At 50.0% G+C, this 18,529-nt stretch overlaps 1 protein-coding gene across 1 annotated transcript in view; it reads right to left on the minus strand.

Annotated features, from left to right (window-relative positions):
* SHANK2 (SH3 and multiple ankyrin repeat domains 2) overlaps positions 1-16,836 on the minus strand; it is a 730,263-nt gene extending 713,427 nt beyond the window's left edge. Inside the window, 1 exon segment of the mRNA XM_078148660.1 lies at positions 16,010-16,836. The gene's annotated coding sequence lies outside the window, so the exon portion shown is untranslated.
* Positions 16,837-18,529: the final 1,693 nt, after the last annotated feature.

The raw sequence follows: 18,529 nt of genomic DNA on the forward strand, positions 1-18,529 counted from the left end.
GTTGCCTCTTTCAGCCTCAGTTTTCTCATCCGTACAATGGGGCTAACAACTGCATCTACCTCATGAGGTAATATTTTTACAACACTTTGCAAATCTCAGAACATTTTACAAACGCTGTCACATTAAGAATAATAACTATACACACACACTCAAGAAGAGGGCATAAAGAAAGAGACTGACCAGCTCCCGGCCCCGAGGGGATCCAGGGCAAGGGCCACGTGTGGCCCCGGGGATCCCCGGGGATCCCCCCCCCCAGCTCCTCATTACCAGGAGGTCCAGGGAGCCAGATTGTGGCAGAGATAAAGTGTCAGCTAATTCAGTCTGGCCTCACAGAACTAGTCTGACAGGTTGTTAGCTCCCAGCTATCTCCTCTCCTCTGACTCAGGCCAAATATTAACCCCAAACAGACACTCATATCTCACCCCTGGTTATACTTTACTGCAGCTCAAACATGAAGTCCACAGAGCCAGCCCCCACCGACGGACTGTGGCTGGCTGGGTCTGGCCCCTACTGAGCAGTCTGAAACACATCACCAACCAGGAACGTAGGGGACCACAAGGGCAGCTGCTCTCATGGACCGCAATTGGCACCTTCAGGAGGGGCATCTGCTAGGGATGAAATCATTCTCAGTATGCCTGTGCACCTGGGATCTCCTCAACCAGAGACTCCCTCGGTGGTGCTGACTGCCACCCCTCCACACTCCCTCATGGTACTGGCCTCTTGTCTGGAGGCAGCTGGGGGAGTTACGAGCACCGGCCTGGAGTCAGGGAGACTTGAGTTCAGATTCAGGCTGTAGGACCCTGAGCAAGTCACTTAGCCTCTCCACCTCAGTTTCCTCAACTGCAAAATGGAGATGACAACAATGCCAATCTCCCAGGATTAGCGTGAGGCTTTGTAAAGCACTTAGCCTGGCACACAGTAGGTACTTAATACATGCATTTCCTTCCTTCCTCCTGTAAGTCTTTCAAAGAAGATCTCTCCAGTGACCCGGAGAAGGTGTCACTCTAGGTCTGCTGGTGTAGGACTCAAGCTATCTGCTCCTCTGGAGTCACAGGACCTGAGTTCAAATCCTGCCTCTAATTCTTACTGCTTCAACAACCTCGAGCAAATAACATCCCCTCCTTAGGCCTCAGTTTTCTCATCTGTAAAATGCGGGTGGGAGAAGGGACGCTCTCACTTTGTGATCCTTGCAGTCTACTTTTAATATTCTAGTGCCTCGAGGTTCTGCGTTGGTGGAACAGGCCTTTGATCTTCTTGGACCAGGAGCAGCAGACAGAGTACAAGGAGGAGAGTGGAGGGTCAAGAAAACCTTCTTCACCATGAGTGCTGTCCAAATGCAGACAGGCCATCCCCAAGTGCAGAGTGCTCACCTTCCAGTGGGGGTGGGGGTGGAGGTCTACATAGAAGGAGGCTGCCACAGTGGGATGCCTGCTTAGGGATCTGCATAGATGAAACACCTCTAAGTATCTGCCAAAACCCCCACCAAAGCGACAGTGTCCGAGGTTAGGGAGTGGCTGCAGCCCCAAACTTCACCCCATGGCAGCCAGAGCAACATGGAAGAGCCTGATGAGCCCAGGTGGACTGGCATGCCCATCAGCTGTGCCTGGCCAGAGTACGTCCGCCAACAAAGACCCTGAGAGAGTCTGGGCTAAGAGCATCTGCGGGGGTCCTCTTAGAAAAGAGGAAGGAAGGAGCCCAATCAGTACTTCACACAAATTTACCAAAGAAAAACGTTCACGGACTTTGTGGGCCTCGGGCACAGCCTAATCTCATTCATGTATGTGTGTATGTGTATATGTATGTATGCATGTGTATGTATGTGTTAGATTACTATACTTACATATGAAATATATATATATATGTATATATAAATTATTATTAACAATAATAATAACATTTAGAAAGCCCTTTATAGCTATCTTTTTATTCAGGTGCCTTCACAAGTCAAACTCAGGTGAAATCTTGGCGCAGTCCTACTGGTGCATAGCCCAAAGAGGACCTTGACATTTCCCAAAGAACAGAAAAGAAGTAAACTTTCCTCATTCCCAGTATAAAAAAGTCTGCAGTGCCTTTGGCTGTAACCTCCAGCACCGTCCAGGATGCTTTGCAGCTGGGGGAGGGAAGCCTGTGATTTTCCTCTCTGGAGGACGAGCTCTCCTACTCCCTGTGAAGATCGAAGGATGTCCCCACCCTTCTGTAGCTCTATTCTGATGTGTGAGGGTGCTTGGAATTGCCCAGGGGATTGAAAGCTTAATGACCTTTCTCACTGGCCACCAAAGTGCTGATGATGCCTTCTCTATGCCAGCTTGGATGCCATCCTGAGGGAATCTTAGAGAGGCAGGGACCCCTCCAGCAGCATTCCCAGGAGTCAGACCATCTCCTATATGCCTGTAGCTTTACACGTCTTCTTAATCCTTTCCCTAGAAATCCCATCGGGTCCTAACAACAGCCCTGTTGGGAGAGACCTTTGTCTATCAGTCCAGACTTCTCCGAGACCACTGTGACCCAGCTCAAACTCAGGGCACTGCAGATATTTTAGGGCTGGAAGGATAGATGGATAGACAGATAGACAGGTATAGACAGACAGACAGATGGACAGACAGATAGGCAGACACTCAGAAGCTGAAGGATAGAACAAGACCCCTCTCTTCTGCCACCAGGTGACCCTCCTCCTCATCTCCTACAGCTTTAAGGGCAAAGCCCACTTCGAGCCAGTGAACTTCCTTCTCAAGCATGATCTGCGGTAATCCTCCTCACCAGCCGACTTCACAGTTTTCACCGAAGCTGCTGCTCACAGCTTCATAACTTGGCCAAAAAGGTAACAGGTGGGTTTTTCCTTCCTTCTTTTACAACAAGGTTTTCTTGCTGGCATTCATCCCTCCCTCGCAATAATAGCAGCTTCAGTCCAGGTCATTCCCAGGGCACTTAGCAGTATCCACACCGAGCCCATCTTAAGATGACCAGCACTTACCAATGTCAGGGATTATATATAGTCTTAGGTAGGCGGTGAGGTGGCATGGTGGATAACATGCTAGATTTGGAGTCTGGAAGATCTGAGTTCAAATCCTGCCTCAGATACTTACTGACTGTGTGAAATCAGGCAAGTCACTTAAACTCTACCTGCTTCAGTATCCTCTTCTGTAAAATAGGGATAACAACAGCACCTACTTTGTTGTGAGGATCAAACAGGTTAACATATTTACATCCTTAAAACATGATATAAGTGCTAGCAATTACTCTTATTATTAATCATAAGAATCAGCCAGTCACAGGCACCTGTATCTTATGCTGAATGTGTGCCAACCTCAAGTTGCCTCCATAACCAAGAGTGTGGAAAATACTGTCTCTGAGCTAGATCTGGGGGCCCTGGAGAGTCAGCCTTGAGAAGCCCATCCCAAGCTTGTCCCATCAGCACTCCTTTGGGAGAACACTTGAGGACAGAGGGCTACAATGGGGTCACCACCGAAGCAGATCTAATCCAACTTCCAAGCACCCTGTGGCCAAGACAATGGTACTTGAACCAGTGTGGAGAAAGCTAATGGAGAACCAGCAAAACTCTACTATTTATTTAGTGCCTACTATGTGGTAGATATGGGACAAAGAAAGGCAAAGACTATCCCTACCCTCAAGGAGGTTACAATCTAATGGAGAAGACAATATGCAAACTCAATGGAGGGAAGGACAAGAAGGGCCTCCTCCTGAGACAGGATCTGGAGGAAGCCAGGTGAGCCAGGAGGAGGCTGTGCAGGGGAGGAGGCAGGGTATCAAAGGAGATCATATCTGGAAGTCATTTGGCAAGGCTACAGAAATTTGAGCCATTAGCAGTCATGGGTTGAAGGTACTTGCCAAAATATCATTGTGTTGCTGACCTTAACTAGTTATCTCCCACCATTAGAATATAAGCTCATTGAGGTCAGGGACTATCTTTCTGCTTCTATTTGAACCTCTAACTCTTAGCAGAGTACCTGGCATACAGTAAGTGCTTAATGAATGCTTACTGACTTGGTGTGTAATTGCACTTTTCACATTTTAAATTTTACATTTAGAGCAGAACCAGGAGAACATTGTGCACAGTAACAGCCACATTGTGTGGTAACTAACATTGATAGACTTAACCCTTCTCATCAATACAAGGATCTAAGACATCTCCAGAGGCCTCATGATGGAAAATGCTGTCCACATTTAGAGAAAGAACTATGGAGTTTGAATGCAGATCGAAGCATATTATTTGCTATTTTCTTTCTTCTGTTGTGTTTTATTTCCTCTTTCTGGTGGTTCCTCCTATTGGTTCTAATTCTTACCTACAACATCACTAATGTGAAAATATATTTAATAGGAATGTATATGTATAGCCTATATCAGATTGCATGCCATCTTGGGGAGGGAGGTGGCGAGGGAGGGGGAGAAAAATGTAAAACTCAAAAGCTTACGGAAGTAATTGTTGAGAATTCAAAATAAATTAATTCAAAATAAATAAATAAATAAATTTTATATTTAGTAACTTTGTAAAAATAAGATGCAGGATCACAGTGATGGAGGCTTTCAGTGCAATGTTTCAAAGAACCAGCTTCCTAAAACCAGGCTTTTGCCTGGTGCAGGGCCTTGCACAAAGCGGGCATCTAATTAACTGTCTGGGTGATGGAGGTGCCGGGCTTCGCAGATCTGAAAGTGCTCAATACATTTCTGGGATTCAGACCCAGGCCCTGGGGGCCCCAAAGCCAGGCCTCCTCCAAGTACCCCAAGTCCTTGGGAAGATATCCCTGTGTTCTCCCACTTGTCCTAAGTCCTAGGGCCAGAAGGAAGCAGAGGTGGGGAGAAGTGAACCCAGATGTTCTTTTTACAACTTACAATTTTAGACAGTTTCCTGGGCCCACTGAGAAGTTAAATATGGTCCAGAAAGAGCATATGCCAGAAGCTGGACAGAAATTCAGGTTTCCATGGCTCCAAGGCCAGCCCTCTGGCTGCTCCATCCTGCTGCCTCAGGAGACAGTAGGCTCCTCCATTTAGAGCTAGAAAGACCAGGCGAGGAGGGGGCTGCAATCTGAACTGATGGAGGGAATGGTCAAGGCTTCTCTTAAGTATCTCTCATTTAACCTGTTCTGCAGAAGCCTTCCTGCAGAATACCATGTTCAGGTGCCTTCTAGGGAAGGGCTATTTCTTCTATATCTTTAGTATTGCATGATTCCTATCATAACATTAGGTATCCAGTAGAAATTTAATAAATTCTATTTGATAGAAAATAGAAGTACTGTCCACTCAGGGACTTCAGGAGAAGACCAGCAAAGTCCTGGAAACAACTTTGGATGACGAATGCCCACCTCTGCCCAGCTCTCCTTTTCTTACACAGATGATGGGCCTATACTCACTGGTCAGCCTGATGTCCTAAAATGTGCATGCTGTGTTTTCTTTAAATGGTCTGGCCCAGCAAGACTGACTGCCAGGTGCTGGCAGGTAGCTGATCTTCTCTTAACAGGTAATTCCAGTTTTTCATTCTTTAGGACTTTAGAAATTCACTGCAAAGCACACGGAACAGATTCCCTGGAGATGAGATTGGAAAAATAAAATCAAACATGCACATTTGTCCACCACTGCATGCAAAAATCCTTGTGTAGTAATGGAAGCGATCGTCGTCACCAGTGTCATCATCTCAGTTGCTGGGTCTGCTACAGGAAGCACCAGGCTTAACAACCTCAGAGAACAAAATCATTAACTGGATTTGTCCTGCTCCGATTAATAGGTTTGCTTAGAGTGAAGGGAAAGCAATAATACTGAGAGCTAAAAAGTCTGGCCTCATGACTGCCTAGTGAGAATGGAGCAAAACCAGTCACCCAGACAGACATGTTTGGCTCCCGTCACCTGAGCAGAAGCATAAGGAATAGGGAGATGAGGGGAGATGAAGAGAGCCCGGCTCAGCCCCTGGGAAGCTTGTGATCAAATTGAGGGGGGAGGGTCAGGCCAGAGCCACAAAGACCCTGACGGGAAATACAACAGCAAGGCTGTTAGGGGAAGAAGGGACTAATAAAGCCTATCCCTTGGCTAACCCTTCCAAGCTGTAGGAAGGAGCATGGGCCCCTATATCCGGCCAGGATGCCAGGTCACCTACACCAGGAGCCAAACCTGCTTGGACAAGATTCTCAGAGCAATGAAACTAATGGCTTTCAAAGGCAAATAATAGTCACTTCCTCTCTCCTTCTGAAGCACTCAGGAGGTGCCTACTGTGCGCCAGGGACTCTGCTAGGTGTTGGAAATACAAAGGCAAAAAACGAAACAATCCTCGCTCTCAAGAGAGGGCACATTGCATCTAGAGATACACATTGTGAATGTGTGTGTGTGTGCGCTCTCACACTTGAAGTAGGCACTTGACAAATGCTTGTGTGCGGATGGATGGATGGATGGAGGGAGGGAGGGATAACCTTAGTACAAGAGATATGACATTTATCCAACATTTTTGAAAGACAACATCAAGAAGAGGTTTAAAAATAGGTGAGTAGGTCCCAGAGAAGTATGGGATTGAGGGATCAACGGAACTTGGAGGAAAAAAATGCCAACAAAGTTGTGAGATCTCTTTCAGATTTTCTGGACTACTGAGGGTAGCCTCAGAGGCCAGAATGCAGAACTTGGCAGTCAGGAAAACCTGAGTTTGAATTCTGCCTCAAATCAATTACAAGCTTTGTTACTTTGTTACAAAGAACACTTTGTTAGTGAGCCTCAGTTTACTCATCTACACTAAGGAGGCCTAGAGAGGTACTGACTTAGTGATTTGCCTCCAAACTTAGATGGTAAGCAGACCAATCCAGACTCCAATCCACAGCCCTGACTCCCATTCCAGAGAGCTGTCCACTGCTTTAATCTAAACAGGTAACACCACCACCACACCCCTGAGGCACAGTCCTATCCCGACAGGAATGGACAAGGTGACCTAAAAGTAGGGCTGCATCTATGGCTGGGTTGTGTTGTGGGGTTTTTTTCTCATTTCATTGATAAACACATATAGTATGTATACATGTGCACACATACGTACATTATATATACACATGTGTACATGCATGTATATATGGAATACTTTGCAAAAAATCTAGGTTTTGTCTACATTTATATATATATATATATATATATATATATATATATATGCACGCATATACGTATAACTATGGAACAGATAGAGATGGACATATGAAGACCAGATCCTTAGCAAAAATGTAGGTTACTGTGGAGCACAGAAGGACCCTAAAGAGTAGGAGCCAGGACCATGGCAGTCTTTGCCCACCATGTTCTGGGAGTCTCTTAGCAAGACCCCAGTGGCCATGGCCCACTTTTCAGAGCTTGCTGAAATTCTGTCCCCAGCCACACTTGGCCTCAATACTCACTAGAAAAATCTATTTGCCTACTGTACACATTGTGGCTTCAGTAAATAGTCCTCATATTTGATCAGAAAAGAGAAAAATGTAGCCCCATACATAACGCGAGAGTGCCCAATCAGCTTTGTGAACCCAAAGGCATCCTTCAGGGTTTTCCTGACAAGTTCTAGAGTTCTCGGCTACAGAAACTGCTTCAAAGACTATGGATTTAAAACTTCAGAAAACCAAACTGGCACCAACCCGGCTGGAAGGGCCCAATGTCTGTGAGCACACAGTAGGTCCTTGATAAATGCTGGCTGATCAATACCCTCTGTGCTAAGCACTAATGGGACCCAACCCAAACACAAACACAGAAGTGAGGGGAGGGGATGGGAGCACCACTTGCTGGGGGCGGTGGGCTAGGGAGGGCAGGAAAGCTCTCCGAAGATCTGCCTGGGATCCTAAGAAGCTGAGACGAGGAAGGGCCGATGAAAAGGCATGACGGTAGGAGACTGAAGTCGGGAACGTACTCTGAGTCCCACAGAAGCATGCTTCTCAACCAGTAACTTCTCAGTCCTTCCAAGCTTGATGTCCAAAGCTGGGGGAGGGGGCATTCAGTCCTTGCTTTGTATCCCCCTGAATCCAGAATCAACAACAGCTCAACACGCATTTATCAAGCAGCTACCACATGCCTGGCACTGGGCTGAGTGCTGGGTGTCCGAAGAGTGGTAAAGACTTCAAAGTCAGTAACAGACTGGCTCACGGTTAAAAAGTTCATTTTGTTTCCATCCAGAAAGAAACTGTCCCTACCTCCTCCAGCATGTCCTAGAATTCACAGCTCCTCTGACATCACAGGGTGGGAGGAGCATAAATCCGGTGATAGAAGAGAGCTTAAAAGGCATTTAGTCCATGAATAGGGAAACCGAGGCCAGGAGGGGATGGGACATGCCCAAGGTCACCCAGCTGGCAAGCGACAGAGTAAGCCAAAATCTCGACTCCCAGTCTAAGGCTCTGTTCTGCTTCCTAACGCTTCCTGGAATCTTCCAAGGGCTAGGTTCCAAACGAGGAGATCCCAGAGCCTCCTACAACGCCTTCTCGGTCTGGGATCTCCCTAGTGAGGGGGCCCCTTCTGCAGCCCAGCCCAGCCCTGCCTGCCCATCCTGTGCGCCTCGAGCCAAGGTCTCCCGTGGGTCCATCACAAGCAGACCATCCAATGTGCCTGGAGGCCCCACCATTATTACAACTTGAAAAAAGAAACTTCCAAGAAACTTGTCAATTGACAAGCGTGGGCTAAGCTCCTACTATACGCAAAGCACCTTGCCAAATGCTGGGCATACAGAGCAGGGCAAAGCATGACCTTTGTCCTCAATGCATCACACTCAGAAACCCTGAGCCTCCATACACAGTAGGGTCCCAATCAGGTGCTGGGAGATGAACATCGTCACAGGAAGAAAGACACTGGAGTTGGATGGGCCCTCCCTGAAAAATCACCGCCCTGGTAGTACAGATGGGGAAACTGATGCCAAGGAAGTGAAGGTGTTTCCCAAGGTCACATGAGTAGAAAGCATCAGAGACAGGATTTGAACCCAGGCCCTCTGACTCCCAGGACTATGCCTTCCCTCTGTGACTCTGCACACAGCCACATCCTTGCCTCTGAGGAGGTTTCTTTCCAATGGGGAAGCTGAGGCATTGACACACATACACAGTAGGATGTGAGATGCCCCCAGAGAGCCTGTGAGCCACAGGAAATGGGGCTGGGAGCACAGGAGGCCTCAACAGGCACATCTCAGCTGGATTCTGCTTTCATAACCATCAGGAAAATGCCCCTCACAAACCTCAAGGCCTGGGGCCCACAGCGTCCTTGCAGTCCTTTGGTTCCTGAAGTCTGAACAGCTTTACTGATCCTCTGTGAAGGCACACAGAATCCTGGGCACGAATATGCCCCCTTCACTGCCCCTGCTCCCCATTGCAGAGCACATATCCCCCCTCTTCTCTGGGCCTTGGTGTCTGTATCCATAAACTTGGGTGGGGGGAGAGGGAAGGAGGGCTGAGTTTCTCTGAGGCTCTCTTTCTGGGAGCCTTGCTTCTACTCCCCACAGACTGCCTTCCCTCAGACATTTGGCAGCCCATGGACAGCTGTCAGAGGAGAATCTGTCATGTTTACTGGGACTGAAAAGCAGCGCAGTCCAGCTCACAAATCCCACAAGGCTTTTAAGGGCTTAAGTCTGGAGTAAACCAGGAGGGGAGCTTTGCCTTGGCTGGAAGCGCCAACTTAGGCTCACCAGGTAGCCCTGGCCCTCATCCCTCTCAGGACCACAAGAGCATTTCAGTGGCAGCTTCAACAAATGCCAAACTCAGTTTGCCACTGTTTTTAAAGCTGCATTTTGGGTGATTGAGGGTGTCAGGTCATTCATTCGATACCCCTTCCACTGGGGGCAGATGATTGAGAGTTTACTGTATTTTTACAATAGTGATAGAAGCAATTTTGTTGTTGAGTGATTCCCAGTCGTGTCTGACTCTTCATGACCTCATTGGGGGTTTTCTTGGCAGAGATACTGGAGTGGTTGGCCATTTCCTGCCCCAGCTCATTTTATAGATGAGGAAACTGAGGCAAAGAGGGTGAAGTGACTTGCCCAGGGTCACATGGCTAGGAAGTCTCTGAGGCCAGATTTGAACTCAGGTCTCCCTGACTCCTGACTCAGTGCTCTATCCATTGAGCCACCTAGCAATAAGGGACAAGTCATTATGATTTTGCTGCATTCACAGGATAGGTAGTATGTGAATGGCCAGTGGCCAGACGTAGAGTTAGGAAGAGCTGGATCTGACATTTAGGAGAAGCTAGCTGGTGGGATCATTAGCCTGCTGGAAGTTGAGTCAGGAAGACACAAGTTCAAATCCTGATTCAGCAGCACCTGTGGATTCGGCCTGGGCAAGACACTTCAGCTCTCTCATCCTCTGTTTCTTCATCATAAAAAAGGTGCAGTAGTAGCACCTTTCCAGGTTATTGTGAGGATCCACTGGGTTAATAACATAGGGAGAGTGTTTTGTAAACTTTAAAGACATATAAAGGCTATTACTACTACTACTACTACTACTACTACTACTACTACTACTACTACTACTAATACTACTACTACTACTACTGCTGCTGCTGCTGCTACTACTACTACTACTTCTTGAGTAACCAAGGGAAGTCACTAAATCACTTTAGGTCTCAGCTTCCTCACCTGTAAAATGGGGGCACCACCTTCAGTGACCGCCTCACAAGGTTGCTTTGAGGACCTAGTGGCTGTAAAGTGTTTTCAGTAGCTCTATTAATAAATATTATGATGATTCTGACCACTCGCTCCTCTTGGCTCCCCTGGAACGGCAGTGAGGCAATCCCTCCATTTTCCCCCCTGGCCTGGCTCCCTCCAGAGAGGGGAACAACTCAGCCGAGTTCCAGAGGAAGTTCCTGCTCCTCCCCTTTGGGGGGGGGTTCAGAGCTCAGCCTGTTGATGTGGCCTCTGGGACACGCAGGTAGCTGAATGGCTTCTGAGGCCACCAGCTCACTGACCCTGCAGGAGGCAGAGAATGCCCAAGGACCAGTGTGATTAATAATATTAATAGGAACATTCTTATTAATAATAGCCAGCATTCATACAGTGCTCTAAGGTTTGCAAAGCTAACACAAATTACCCCATTTTATCCTCACAATAGCCCTGTGAGGTAGATACTATTATTATTCCTATTTCACAGGTGAGAAAATTAAGGCCAAGCTTGGTTAAGTGATTTGCCCAGGGTTACACAGCTAGTAGGGGTCTGAGTCAAGATTAAAACTCAGGTCTTCCTCAGTACAACACAGTTCACTGTGCCAACTAGTTGCCTCTAACACTGGAGCATTAGCTCTCAGAGCATAATCAGAATCACTGACTTAGAGGGTCAAAGCCGGCCAGTGGACATTGGGAGTCACAGAATCTGGCTGCTTCGTTAAACAGAGGAATCTGGGACACTGACAGCTCACTGGCCCTGCAGAGAGGTGGGGAGTTAGACCCTCAGCCTCAGCCTCCTTCCATTTCCCTTAAATAGATCCACCAGGAAGCCTGGCTATTAAGTACAGGATCTGAGACACAAAGAAATGTGCCCAAAGTCAGAAAAGGATGGGACTAAGGGGACACAGGAGGAGTGCTTACTTTTTTTTTCTAGAATGCATTTCAGGCTCATCTCTGGAAGGTGGCAGATTTATATCCCCAAGCTCCAGGATGCCCTGAATGGACAAATTACTCCCCTATCAACCCTATCAATCCTGTTCACAGGCTTGGTATATCCCAGAGAGGAAAGGATGCTGAAAAACTGCCAGCCACCCACCCAGCCTTCAGGTTCAATCACCTACATTATTGATCACTTTAAGGAAAGATCACATTCCCTCTAGCATGACAGCTGAAATGGGAGCTCGTGAGCTCTTGGACCCCTTTGCTCAGAACCAAATCCCTAGGGAAACAGTCTCTTTGGCAGACATTTCCTTACTGTCCTTTAATTGGCTGAGAGACAACTCATGGGAGTAGAGGAAGGGGAAGAAGGGTTGGCCAGCCTTGGAGTCTAGAAGGCCTGGGTTCAGGATCCACCCCTGGGACCTGGAGCAAGTCAATTCACTCTCCATCCCCCAGGCAGCCTCTTCCAGACTGCTGAAGTTACTGAGGAGCAGTCAGTGGGTGGTGAGGGACTTGTGGGAATTGAGTGAAGAAGCGGTCTTTGTGGTTAAAAAAACACCAGGGCTCCGGACCCAACCCCTTGCAACACAAAGGGGCGTCCCAAGACATTTCTCTGGTTAGTCTCCACCTTTTCTTCTCACAGAATATCAGCTCCCCCCCCCCCCCCGCAAATAGATTTGTCTTAGAAGTCATGTGTGAATTTCAGGAGTTCTAAGCAAAATTGTACCAACCCTGGGACAGCACGATCCTGGGAAATGGGCCAAGGAGAAACACCACTAAAGAGTATTCCAGCTGGTCAGAAAGCCCAGAATTGGGAGTCCACGGTCTTCTACCTCAATCAGCTACTTGGCCTCTCTAGACCTCAGTTTCCTTATCTGTAAATGAAGGGGTTGGGCCCTTCCAGTCAAGATCTAGAAGCACAAGAACAAGTAAGTAATTCTTGCATCACCCTGGAGCCTCTGAGAAACACAGGAGGCAGTTCCTGATGAAGCTTCAGGAGTCCGACTCATTCCACTGTGACTTGGGGTGGGGGCGGGGGGCGCAGGGCAGGCAGCAGGAGCTATGCATGAAAGCTAAGAGGGTTTTCCATTTTGTGCTATTTTGAACATGCATATTCAAAGGGCTGTCACAGCCAGAAGCACAGCTGGAGAACAACCAATAATTCCCATTCAGGCAAATAAAACTTGAACATACTCCCACTTTGCAGGTTATAAGTCAGTGGCCACCACCTCCAGGAAGCTGATGGGGTGACACCGTAGGTCAGGAAGACTCAAATGCAAATTCTGCCCAGACACCTACTGGTTGTGTGACCTTGGGTAAGTAACTTAAAGAAGAATTTCTGTGCCTCAGTTTCTTCATCTATAAAATGAGGGAGCTGGAATCATCATCTAAGGTCCCTTCTGGTTCTAAGCCCATGAAGGGATGACTCAGCCACAGCCTTCCTCTTTCCCTTAGCAGGACGTTACTGATGAACACAACTCCAGTCAAGACAAGGATGGATCTGAAAAAGGAGGATTGCCTTCACCCCAGTCCCAATCAGTCCAAGACTCAGCCTCAGAGCACTAGGCGCAAAGAGGTTAGGTAGGTTGCCCAAAGTCCCCCACACTTTGGCATCAGAGACCTACAGCTGAAAAGGCCTTCAGAGGCCGCAAGGTCACAGGGGCAGTAAGCCAGCTTCAGAAATGGAATTTGAACCCAGTGCCTCCAGTTTGGGGCCACTTTCCTTTCCACTGCATGAGACTGTTTCTAATTCAATTCCACAGTGATGAAAAGGTTTCCTACTTTGTGTAAGGCACGGTGCTGGGCTGGGCTGGAAGAGGACTAGAGGACCAAAAAAACCCGTCAACAATCCCTGCCTTCAAAGGGCTGCCACACCATCCTGACATCCAGCTATTGGGTGGTAGAGACAGGATTTTAAGCCAAGTCTTTTCGACTCCGAGCCCAAGCCTCTATGCACAAAGTGGAGCTGCCTCTACTTATCCATACTGCTTTAGCTCCTCTCTGTCTCTCTCTTTCTCTCTCAATCTGCATCTAACCTGAAACCTCACAGGAAAGGCAAGCCTTATACTTACTCCTTCCCCCAGGACCCCTAGAAAAATCCAGAGGGATGAGAAAAGCAGAGTGCAGGCAGACAGTCCTGCTTCTCTGTCCTGGCCGCGCTCAGGTTCCAGAACTCCTGCCCCTCGGTCGCCCCCGCCCCCCACATTCCACGTCTTACCGCGCTGCCCAGCGGGGCGCGCAGAAGCTCCAGCCCAAATCTCTGAATGCAGTGAGACCATTAATCCCCTAATTGTGAGAGCTTTGCAGCTGAACACTTTGGAAATTATTCTTGGGCATTTTTTTTCGTTCGAAGCTCAATTTAATTAGCTGATGATTAACCTCGTTAAGGTATCTCCCATAGAAAATAAACTCGCGGGGGTGCACACGCGCAAAGAGGGCACAGTGATAGCTAATTTACGACCTGCAATTTCGTTCAGAAAAGGCAGATATTTAGGGCTCGCCTCTGAGGAACAGGCCATCTATGAGCAGAAGAGTGCTCTGGGCTGGAAAAGCTTGGCAGCCCAAGTCCCCGAGGACCTTTCCGGGCGGGTCCCACACGGAGGCTGGGTGCAGCCCCTTCTCTCGCGGCTCAGTAACCCCGGTGTAGGCTAATTAAGAAACTAACTTAGAGGGCGAACCCAGACACACACACACACACACACACACACACACAGAGGGTGGGGGAGGGGGTAGTGCGCGGCCCGGGGGATTGGGAGGACGGCGCACAGGATTGCGCTGGGCCGCCAGAACTGGGGCCGGCTAAGGTTGCACTCACCGGACCAGCCTCATCAAAGATTCAGCAGCTGCGCCGGGCTGGGGGAGCACTGCATCTGCTGCAGCCGCTGCTACCCCTGAGGTGCGCGATCGCAGGCCCGCCTTCTTCCAAGTCTCCGGGTCCCTAGGCTGCCGCGGCGGAGCCAGGCGCTAGGACGCCAGCGGGGCCGAGGCTGGCTCTAGAGGAGGGCTTCCCAGGCGAAAGTTGCCAGGGAAACTTGAGTCGTGCATTCGGCCGCTGGCTGGAGGGCTTGTGGAGAGCCCGGGGCACAGCAGCGGCCGCAGCAGCTGGGTGGCAGAGGCGGGACCCGCGGGGACGGACAGGACGCTGAGGGGCGGGGTGCGGGGAGGGGCGGGCCGGGGAAGTAGGCAGGCTCCTACCTAAGGCAGGTGGCCGAGGAGCTCCAGGCCGCCTCCAGCCTTCTCCTGGGCGGCTGGGGCGGGCCTCTTGGGGCTGAGGCGAAGGGAGGAGGAGCTGGTGGCTGGGGAATGTCCGGCCAAGAAGGCGAGCTGACCTTCTCCCCGCCCGGACCCCGGCTCTAGCCCCCGGGGAGGGGGCTCAGGACAAGGGCCGCGCCTCACCTCGGGCAGCTCCGGGTCTCCGGGAGGTCCCCGGGGCTCGAGGGCAGCTCAGTGCCCCGGCACCCTACCTCATGCCCCCCTCCACTTCCACTGCGACTGCCCACAGAAGCGCCTCCCGGACCCCGGGCCAGCTCGGGCCGCCCCAGAGCGAGAAAGCCTCTGAACCCCGCGGGGTCAGGGCCTTAGAGGCCGGGGCGTAGTGACCACAGCGTTGCTTCCTAGTCCCAGGCAGAGGGGCCCCCACCCTAGAGGACGTCGCTGCTCCCCCCGTTCCCTGGCGCCACCTGGCGTCCCTGTGCCGTGTGGGCCCCAGGACAGAAGCGGAGCTGGCCGCGACAACAGGCTTCCCCGTTGCGGAACAACCCGGGGACCCTGTGGAAGGTTTAACAACTGACTGTCCGGAATAGAATGGGAAAAGCACGCGCGACATATTTTTAAGTTTAATAAGCATTCTTAACGTTTTCTCCATCATTTTCCTAAGCCAATCTACGAAACAATAAACCAAGCCCCGGTTTATAGAGTTAGTCGTTACCAAGGTGTGAATACTCACACTGAAAGTGCAACAACCCGCCCGGTAGACGTTAGGAGCTGGCTCCAGCACAAGCCCAGCACCGACCCGATCCCTGACTCTTCACCTGGCCTGCAGGGCGGGCGTGGGGGGAGGGAGCTGGGGAGGGAGAGGAAGAAAAGCCGCGAACACTTGAAGACCCTCCCACCGCAGAGGATTCTGAATGGGGAGGGGGAGATGCATCAGGCAAATCAGATGTTGAGCAGGTGGGAGGGAGGGAATTGCCTTCCTCCAGGCCCCGCCGGATCTGCTTTGGAAGGCGAGCCCGGGTGGAATGACCTGGGGAATGGGGGTTGGGGGTGGGGGACGGGGGTCATGCATGACCCTTCCCGTCCACTGGTTTTTTCCTTGCTATTTTTGAGATGAGACGCCCCCTCTGCCTCCTCTTCTGCCTTGCCCTTCAGAATGCCATAGCCAAGCGCTTAGGCTATGATCATAGCATTTTGGTAGCAACGTCAACATTTATGAAACATCCGCCACCGTAAGAAAGCATTCCCCAGAGAGCCGTTTAAACTTACCGTGCACCCCGTCTGACAGCAATCAATCCCGCTGCCGCAGCTGGGAGATGGCAGCAGGGAACTGGGGGGAGACTTCGAAGAGGGGAGTCGCTGTTCAGGTAACTTTTTTTTTCTTTGTCAGATAGCCTGTAGCCCGCTCTCACCAGGGTAGGATGGGTAGTCTACTCGAGCGCTCTCCCAGAGCCGCCCAAGAGACGCACGCAGTCCAGCCTCCCTCGGGGAGTGCGCTTGAGTGCAAAGCCGAGTGCGAAAGCTGAGAGACCTGGTCACAGCGAGTCCGAAGTGGGCAGAGGCATCCAGTCCGCCGCTTGGCTGTCCCTGGGGGTCCGCCCTGGAGTGGGACCTCTCACTCGCTCTCTCCTGCCTGTCCCAGCCGAGTTCTAGTCCGAAGAGCGGGAAGGGCGTGCGGGAGCGAAAGTAAGAAGTCCCTGTCCCGGCAGGGGAACAAGTGAGCTGTCTGCGCCGTCTGTCTCGCCCGTACCCAAGCAGCTGCGCAGCCTGAGACCCGGCCACAGAGTAACCCTAAGGATGCCCTCGCCTCCCGATGGCTCTGGCCAAGTCTCGGCCCTAGAGCCGACGCTGCTCCAGACGCTGCCTCTGTCCCGAACGTTCAACCTAGCAGGCCGGGCCCCTGACCCCAACACCCCCTGCTCAGACCCTTCGCCCCGCGACTCTCCGCCAATGCCCCTGGAAGCCCCCCAGCTCCAAACCGCTGATCGCTTGCCTCTGGGGTGTGTTGTGGTAACTCGGGGAGACCGCCTTCCGCCCCACCTTCCCTAGAACTGTGGGCATGGACCTCCCACTCTCATCCCCACCCCGCCCTTCCATGGCTGGCTCTCTCTCTCTCTCTCTCTCTCTCTCTCTCTCTCTCTCTCTCTCTCTCTCTCTCTCTCTCTCTCTCCTCTTTCTCTCTCTCCCTCTCCCCCTTTCCCCTTCTTCCCCTCTCCCCCTCTCCCCGTCTCCCCGTCTCCCTCTCTCCCTTTCTCCCTCTCTCCCTCTCTCCCTCTCTCCTCTCTCCCTCTCTCCCTCTCTCTCTCTCCCTCTCTCCTTCTACTTCCCTCCCTCTCTCCCTCCCCATCCCCCCTTTCTCTCTCTCCCTCCCATTTTGTAATGTTCGTTCTCATCCCGCGTGATTATTCCGAGCAAGTCAAGCTGTGCCCCTCCCCCCAGGACATTTTATGTTAATGGGTTCAGAAATGACAAGACAGACTACTCATTAAAACAGATCCTCAGAGGAAATTAAATTAAAACTTTACACCTAGGTAATATGCCAACATCTGCTACCTGGGCACCACCGGGCAAAGCTGTGCCCAGCCAAGAATGAATGAGTGTGAGTTCTTGTCTTGTAATTTCAAACCCTGTGGAAAAACTCCCGATGTGGGAAATCCTTTCATCAACCTACAGGGATTTATTAAAAGACTGGGGATAAAAAAAAGGGGGGGCAAATATGAAACAATCGCTGACCTCTAGAAGCTTACATTCTACTGAGGGAAAAAACAGTGTATGTTGAGTATATACCAGGTACATAACAATCTTCATGCAGATTCCCGAGCTGTCTGGCATTTAAAGTCCGCCAGAATTGTCTCAGACACGGAGAAGTTAAGGAATGTATCTGTGGTCTCACAGAGAATAGAGAGATGGCAGGTGGGAACCCAAGTCTTCCAGGAATCAAGGCTGCTTCTATTTAATATTACTGAGTATGTGTGGAATGCATTAAAGGCCAGGATGCTGGAAGGGAGGTAGGAAGACTCCACCTGTCTCCCACCTCTTTTGTGACTGAACAAATTGCTATAACCCTGGAGCCTCACTTTTTCTTATAATAATAATAATAATAGCTAGAATTTATAAAGAGCCTATTATATGCTAAGCTTTATAATTGCTACCTCATTTAATCTTCACAACAACCCTGGGAGGTAGGTACTATTATTATCCCCATCTTACAACTGAGGAAACCGAGGCAGACAGTCATTAAATGAAGTGCCCAGGGTCACACGGCTAGTAAGGGTCTGAGGTCAGATTTGAACTCAGGTCTTCCAGACTCCAGGCCTGCCATTATATCCACTGTATCACCTAGCTGCCTTTTCCTTTTGAGGCTCAAATGCAAACATTTTGAAGTGCAACTGCGTCTCAAACTTCCAAATGAATACGCATGCCATTTAAATCTTTGCTATGATTATTAACATAGATTTTTTTTTTCTTACTAGAGCTGTAATTTCCATGGTTAGTAAGCCCCTGGTGGGGGAGGCCCTTTACCAACACAGATATACACCTGCTCTGTAATTCATAGTCTTGGAGGGTGGGGGGGGAGACTGAGAGGACTTATCCAGGCTCCCACGGCCAGTGTATGCCATAGGCAGGAGAAAAGAGAGATTAAGGAGACAGACAGAGAGACAGAGACCCAGAAAGAGAGATTAAGGAGAGAGAGATGGGGACCCAGTTCATGATTCCAATATAAAGGCTGATACTGTAAGCAAACTGGGAAAGCAAGGAATAGTTTACCTATCAGATTTATGGAGAACA

The sequence above is a fragment of the Phascolarctos cinereus genome, unplaced genomic scaffold (genome assembly GCF_003287225.1).
Source record: "Phascolarctos cinereus isolate Bilbo 61053 unplaced genomic scaffold, phaCin_HiC Scaffold_9;HRSCAF=440, whole genome shotgun sequence".
In the NCBI taxonomy this organism is placed as follows: Eukaryota; Metazoa; Chordata; class Mammalia; order Diprotodontia; family Phascolarctidae; genus Phascolarctos; species Phascolarctos cinereus.